Genomic DNA, 7,792 nt, shown 5'->3' with positions numbered 1-7,792 from the left:
GCATAGTAGCATATAGCAGGCACTCAACACTTTTTAATAAAAGAAGGCATAGCCCACCTTTAATAAAATTAGAAGCTACTATTATATTAGACATGCCTACTACTTGTTGCCTTTCCTGTCCATAGTCCATGCTGAATGCATGGTAGACCACATGACAAGGGACTTGACATATCACGTTTGAGGCACAACTTTATAGGCTGGCAAGGGACCTATGATATCATCTGGTGCAAAAACATATTTTTTTATTTTTCCATAAGTTATTAGGGTACAGGTATTTGGTTACATGAATAAATTCTTTAGTGGTGATTTGTGAGATCCTGGTGCACCCATCACCTGAGCAGTATACGCTGCACCATACTTGTAGTCCTTTATCCCTCACCCTGCTCCTATCCTTCCTCCCAAGTCCCCAAAGTCCATTGTATCATTCTTATACCTTTATGTCCTCATAGCTTAGCTCCTACATATCAGTGAAAACATATGATGTTTGGTTTTCCATTCCTGATTTACTTCACTTAGATTAATAGTCTCCAAACTCATCCAGGTCACTGCAAATGCTGTTAATTCATTCCTTTTTATGGCTGAGTAGTATTCCATCATATATATATAAATATATAGATATCACAGTTTCTTTATCCACTTGTTGACTGATGTGCATTTGGCTTGGTTCCACAATTTTGCAATTGTGAATTGTGCTGCTATAAACATGTTCGTGCAAGTATCTTTTTTGAGTTATGACTTCTTTTACTCTGGGTAGATACCCAGTAGTGGGATTGCTGGATCAAATGGTAGTTCTTTTAGTTCTTCAAAGAATCTCCTCACTGATTTCTATAATGGCTGTGCTAGTTTACATTCCCACCAGCAGTGTAGAAGTGTTCCCTGGTCACTGCATCCACACCAACATCTCTCTTTTTTATTTTTTGATTACGGCCATTCTTACAGGAGTAGGGTGGTATCACATTGTGTTTTTACTTTGCATTGCCCTAATCATTAGTGATTTTAAGCATTTTTTCATACATTTGTTGGACATTTGTATATCTTCTTTTGAGAATTATCTATTCAGGTTCTTAACCCACTTTTTGATGGGATTGTTTATTTTTTTTTCTTACAGATTTGTTTGAGTTTGTTGTAGATTCTGGATATTAGTCCTTTGTCGGATGTATACATTGTGAAGATTTTCTCCCACTCTGTGGGTTGTCTGTTTACCCTGCTGACTGTTCCTCTTGCTGTGCAAAAGCTCTTTCGTTTAATTAGGTCCCAGGTGTTTATCTTTGTTTTGATTGCATTTGTTTTTGGGTTCTTAGTCATGAAATCCTTGCCAGAGCCAACATCTAAAAGAGTTTTTCTGGTGTAATCTTCTGGAATTTTTATAGTTTCAGGTCTTAGGTTTAAGTCCTTAATCCATCTTGAGTTGATTTTTGTGTAAGGTGAGAGATAAGTATCCAGTTTTATTCTCCTACATGTGGCTAGCCAATGATCCCAGCACCATTTGTTGAAAAGGGTGTCCTTCCCCCACTTTATGTTTTCTTTTGCTTTGTCCAAGATCAGTTGGTTGTATCAGGTTTATTTCTGGTTCTCTATTCTGTTCCATCAGTCTATGTGCCTATTTTTATACCACTACCATGCTGTTTTGGTGACTATGGCCTTATAGTATAGTTTGAAATCAGTTAGCGTGATGCCTTCAGATTTGTTCTTTTTGCTTAGTCTTGCTTTGGCTATGTGGCTCTTTTTTGGTTCCATATGAATTTTAGAATTGCTTTATCTAATTCTGTAAAGAATGATGGTGGTATTTTGATGGGGATTGCATGGAATTTGTAGATTGCTTTTGGCAGTTTGGTCATTTTCACAATATTGATTCTACCCATCCATGAACATGGGATGTGTTTCCATTTGTTTGTGTTGTCTATGATTTCTTTCAGTACTGAGTTGTAGTTTTCCTGGTAGAGGACTTCCAACTCCTAGGTTAGGTATATTCCTAAGTATTTTACTTCTTTTGCAGCTATTGTAACAGGCATTGAGTTCTTGATTTGATTCTCCCTTTGGTTGCTGTTGGTGTATAGAAGAGTTACTGATCTGATTTGTGTACATTAATCTTGTATCTAGAAACTTTGCTGAATTCTTTTATCAATTTTAGGAGCTTTCTGGAGGAGTCTTTAGCATTTTCAAGGTAAATTATCATATCGTCAGCAAACAGTGACAGTTTGACTTCCTCTTTACCAATTTGGATGCCCTTTATTTCTTTGTTTTCTTCTTTTTCTCTATTTTTTTTTTTTTTTTTTTTTTTTTTTTTGAGACAGAGTTTTGCTCTTGTTACCCAGGCTCATGTGCCATTAATGGCGTGATCTCGGCTCACTGCAACCTCTGCCTACTGGGTTCGAGCAATTCACCTGCCTTAGCCTCCCAAGTAGCTGGGATTATAGAAATGCGCCACCATGCCCAAATGCAGGCATGGAGTTTCACCGTATTGGTCAGGCTGGTCTCGAACTCCTGACCTCAAGTGATCCGCTGACCTCGGCTTCCCAAAGTGCTGACAGGCATGAGCCACCACACCTGGCCTACTGGATGCCCTTTATTTCTCTCTCTTGTCCGATTTATGCAAAAATTTTGATCAAAACTTAGATGAATTCAGTCAGTCATGATGTCTCATGCCTGTAATCCCAGCACTTTGGGAGACCGAGGCCAGCAGATCACCTGAGGTCAGAAGCTCAAGACCAGCCTGGTCAACATAACAAAACCCCATCTCTACTAAAAATACAAAAATTAGCCAGGCATGGTGGTGTGCACCTGTAATTCCAGCTACTCAGGAGACTGAGGCAGGAGAATTGCTTGATCCCAGGTGGTGGAGGTTGCAGTGAGCCAAGACTATGCCACTGCACTCCAGCCTCGGTGACAGAGCAAGAATCCAATCCATCTCAAAAGAAAGAAAGAAAGAAAGAAAGAAAGAAAGAAAGAAAGAAAGAAAGAAAGAAAGAAAGAAAGAAAGAAAGAAAGAAAGAAAGAAAGAAGGAAGGAAGGAAGGAAGGAAGGAAGGAAGGAAGGAAGGAAGGAAGGAAGGAAGGAAGGAAGGAAGGAAGGAAAGAGAGAGAAAGAAAGAAAGACTTACATGAATTGATCCAAATGGAGTCTATTCTTGGGGAATTTGAAAAAGGGACCTTGAGAAACTCAGTTCCTTAGCAGTGAAACATGTTGCATAAAGGCTATAATAAAGAAAAGGACAAAGTAAAAATGCAGTGATTTGAGATTCTGGGCAACCAGAGGAAGCCAGTGTGTTAAAAGAGAAGAGTGGAGTTGATTTGCTGGAAGGAGCAGTGAAGAGGAAGGCTGGCCTCCCTAGAGATAGGAAGTAGCCTCTCTATCCCAGTTTTACCTTATCTGAAGCCTACCTCCACCTCTTTCCCTGGCCTCTGATTTTATGAGAGTTGAGCAAGCTTACATGACATTCTGATTGTTGCACCAAAAGAACTTTGACCAGAGCAACCATGTAATAGCACCATCATAAACCAATGGCCTCAGAAGACAAATAAATTAGTAACCTTCCCCCTACTCCCTACTACTAAATAGTGCACAGGATTTAGGAACTCTAAAGAATGTGATCATTTTCAGAAATACAAGTAATGGTGGATTCTTTTATACATCTATGCTCTGACCCACCACTAAATCACACAGACCCATTTCACCTGCCTCTGGCAAAATAGACTCTTTTCTTTCACAACCAGGTATGGATTTTTTTTTTTTTTCTGTTTTATTACATTATTGCAAGCAATGCTGCCTGCCAAACCACATGCTCTTAAACTGAAATGGCTTCTAGGCAAGTACTGGATTGACAGTAAATCAGTCAATATGCTTGGCTTAGGTACCACAGCAGTTAAATAGACATCTTCAGCTTCAGGAGGGGAAACCTTCCTTCAAATACCCAATTCAGCTTCTAATAAGGCCTTCTGAAAAGCTTTTTATTTACATAGTATTTTAAATCACCAAGAAGTTTATTGTGAGGTTTATATGAGATATAAAGGCATGAAAAGATAATAGACAACAGTTCTGAATTAAACACTGAATGCATAACAAGTAAAAGCAAAATATTTAAAGTTATTTTAACATTTAAATTATTCCACAAGAAAAAACTTTTGAGAGTCATGAATTGTCTGGCCACTGCTCACTATATCTGAATTGAATGCTCTAGCTGTGTATACTGTAAGCAGGAAATAATGCCTAACACAACAGTTTATTAGATAGTAGACTCAGTGTTTTCGGTGTGCACTGGTGGATGGATTTCTTTATCTCCTCTGGGAGGGATAAGATCCAAAGGTTAGAACAGGCTCAAATAAATTCAGTTCAGTATGTGTGGTCTCTTCTGAATTATCCCAAAGCCTTACTGTCTAGCTTCAACCATGTTCCCCTACTTCATGTTATCTCAATTATATATCTACGAAAAATTGGAGAAAGTAGTATTCATTTATTTGTAAAGACATTAGAGATTCTGGACATTAGAGGATGCCTGGAGCACAAAAGTACAGAAGAATATAAAGATAATCATTTATATAGGTCACCTATCGTTATGTTTGACTTGTCACTCATCAATTTCCACATCTTCACATGTACTACATATTTTCAAGAAATAAAGAAGAAAGATAATATATGTTGATGTTTTTGTTTATATATTTTCCCCCAAATATCTTAAACATGACTTGCTATCTTATACTTATCTTTATATCTAAAAATAAAAGAACTCCTCAGGCATGATTTTATACAGTGTGGCTAAAATGTAGAAATGGAGTCAAAGAAGCTGAAACACTTCATAATTAGGTAAATAACGACAGATTAATTCACAGTGATGCCTATTATACTATAAAAAGTAAGAAGTAAATTTATGTATTAGATTTGCTAAAATGTGACCAACAAGCCTCTTGCCAGGTGTCCTAATGAAAGTGATATTGTCTTTAAACCCTGCATGGTAATCCCTGATACACCTCCATGATATCTAGGCAAGACAAGACAACCTGGAAATCCAACCACTTCCTTAAGAGCATCCAACTTTTAGATGATTATCCAAAATGCCTCATTGTGGAAGTGACAATGTGGGTTCCAAGCAGATACAGGTTGGCATGTACTTCTGAGGGAAGTCTGTGGAGCTGATGGACAAGAACACTATAACACACAAGGCCATCTGAGGCCATCCAGAAAAAACTCAGCTCTGGAGAAACTGTTGCCTCATATCTGAGGGAACGTGGGCTTTGTATTGACCAAGGAGGACTTCACTGAGATTAGGGACATACTGCTGGCCAATAGGTGCCAGTTCATGTCTGCGCTGGTGCCATTGCCCCATGTGAAGTCGCTGTGCCAGCCCAGAACACTAGTCTGGGGCCCAAGAAGTCATTTTTCTTCCAGGCTTTAGGCATCACCACTAAAATCTCCAGGGTCACTATTGAAATCCTCAGTGATGTACAGCTGATTAGGACTGGAGACAAAGTGGAAGCCAGTAAAGTCACACTGCAGAACATGCTGAACACTGCCCACCTCTTCTCCTTTGGATTGATATCAAGAAGGTGTTTGACAACAGCAGCATCTACAACCCTTAAAGTCCTTGACTTCACAGAGGAAACTGCATTCTCACTTCCTGGAGGGTGTCCACAATGTTGCCAGTGTTTGCAGATTGACTACCCAATTAGATGTTAATTCTCTGATGATTAAAATCAAAACTCAGCATAGTATATCATCTAAAGCAGACAATCCATTAACTATTCGGTGAATAAGGGCACTAACATTTTTTTTGTTTGTTTGTTTGTTTGTTTTTTGAGACGGAGTCTCGCCTGTTGCCCGGGCTGGAGTGCGGTGGCCGGATCTCAGCTCACTGCAAGCTCTGCCTCCCGGGTTTACGCCATTCTCCTGCCTCAGCCTCCCGAGTAGCTGGGACTACAGGCGCCAGCCACCTCGCCCGGCTAGCTTTTTGTATTTTTTTTTAGTAGAGACGGGGTTTCACCGTGTTAGCCAGGATGGTCTCGAACTCCTGACCTCGTGATCCGCCCGTCTCGGCCTCCCAAAGTGCTGGGATTACAGGCTTGAGCCACCGCGCCCGGCGGCACTAACATTTTTTGTGCGAGTGGTAGCACTAGAGACATGGGCAAAGAGCCTACATTCTTTAAATGGATTCCAGGACTAATCTTTACTTTGAGGCAAAGGAAGTGTAAGGTGTTTTAGATATAACTAAAGATGTCCCTGGTTTTGCCTAATCTTGATTATTCTCTTTTTTCAGTTTGCTTTAAGGTGCATTTGCTTTCCTTTTTCCAGTGTCTTATAATTCCAGTGAAAGTTTATGTTATTGATTTCAAATTCTTATTTTTAATGTAGACATTTAATATGTGTTATAAATTTCCCAAAAGAATTGCTTTAGCTAAATTCCATAAGTTTTGAGAAGCTGCTTTTTTGATTTTCATGCATATCAAACTATTTTCTAATTTCTCTTGTAACTACTTTGACCCATTGGCTGCTTAGAAATGTGCTATTTAATTTTCAAGTTATTTGTGGATTTCCTGGATTTTCTTTTGTTATTGATTTATAATTTTCATTGTGGTTGGAGAACACACTTTGTGTTATCTAAGTTCCCTTCCATTTTTTGAGGCTTGTTTTATGACCTAACATGTAGTTTATCCTGGAGTATTCTCCATCTACACTTGAGAAAAATGTGTATTTTGCTGTTGTTTAGTGGAGTGTTCTACAGATGTCTGTTAAGATTATAGTTAAGACTTTTATTTCCTTGTTGATCCTTTGCCTAGATGTTTCATCTATCAATGAATGTACGGTATTGAAGCATCCAGCTATTATGATTGTTGAATTATCTATTTTTCTCCTTAACTCTGTAAGTTTTTGCTTCATGTTTTTTTGGGCTCTGTTGTTAGGTGCACATATGTTTATAATTATTACATTTTGGATAGATTGATTCTTACATAATTTTAAATGTTGTCTCTAGTAATAATTTTTGCTTGAAATCTGTTGTGACCATTGCCATTCCAGCTTTCTTTTGGTTGATGTTTGCATAATATATTTTTTCTTTCATTTCATTTCAACCTATTTGTATCTTCAGATCTAAAGTTTGTCTTCTGTAGATAGATATTATATTGAGAGATCATGCTGGGTTTTTAAGTCATCCTGCAATCTCTGGCTTTTGTTTGGAATGTGTAATCTATTTACCTTTAGTACAATTATTAACAATTTGGAATATGTATCTGCCATTTTGCTATTTGCTTTTGACATGTCTCTTTTTTGTTACTTTATTCTTCCATTACAGCCTTCTTTTTGGTTGAGATATTTTCTATTGTATTATTTTAATTCTCTTGTTGTTTATTTTACTAAATTTAAAATTGTATTTTCTTAGTGGTGGCCCTAGGGATTACAATAATTATCTTCAGTTATAATAACATAGTTTCATTTTATACTAACTTAATTTCAATAGTATACAAAACCTTTGGACATATAGTATATAGCTTTATACTCTCCTTCCTTCTTTTGGTTGTTATTGTCATACAAATTACATGTTTATGTTTTTGCACCAATCAATGCAGATTTAAGTATTACCTTATCCAGTTTTTAAATAAAATCAGTTAGAAAAAATATGCACAAAAAATACATTAATACTATTTTTCATATGTGCAGTTTAGTTTTGCCAGTGCCCTTTATACCCTCATGTTGATTCTAGTTGCTATCTGTAATGTCTAATGGTTTTTTTTTTTTTTGGCCTAAAGGATCCCCTTTAGTATTTGTTCGAGGGCAAGTATGGCAAGTATGTTAGTGATGAGTTGTT

At 37.5% G+C, this 7,792-nt stretch overlaps 1 pseudogene; it reads left to right on the top strand.

Moving 5' to 3' along the window:
• Positions 1 to 4,968: 4,968 nt before the first annotated feature.
• LOC119625165 (large ribosomal subunit protein uL10 pseudogene) lies at positions 4,969 to 5,743 on the top strand (annotated as a pseudogene).
• The last annotated feature ends 2,049 nt before the right edge of the window (positions 5,744 to 7,792 follow it).

The sequence above is a fragment of the Chlorocebus sabaeus genome, chromosome 10 (assembly GCF_047675955.1).
Source record: "Chlorocebus sabaeus isolate Y175 chromosome 10, mChlSab1.0.hap1, whole genome shotgun sequence".
Taxonomy (NCBI): domain Eukaryota; kingdom Metazoa; phylum Chordata; class Mammalia; order Primates; family Cercopithecidae; genus Chlorocebus; species Chlorocebus sabaeus.
The sequence above is the reverse complement of the archived record's forward strand: the minus strand, read 5'-3'. Positions and strand labels throughout refer to the sequence as shown.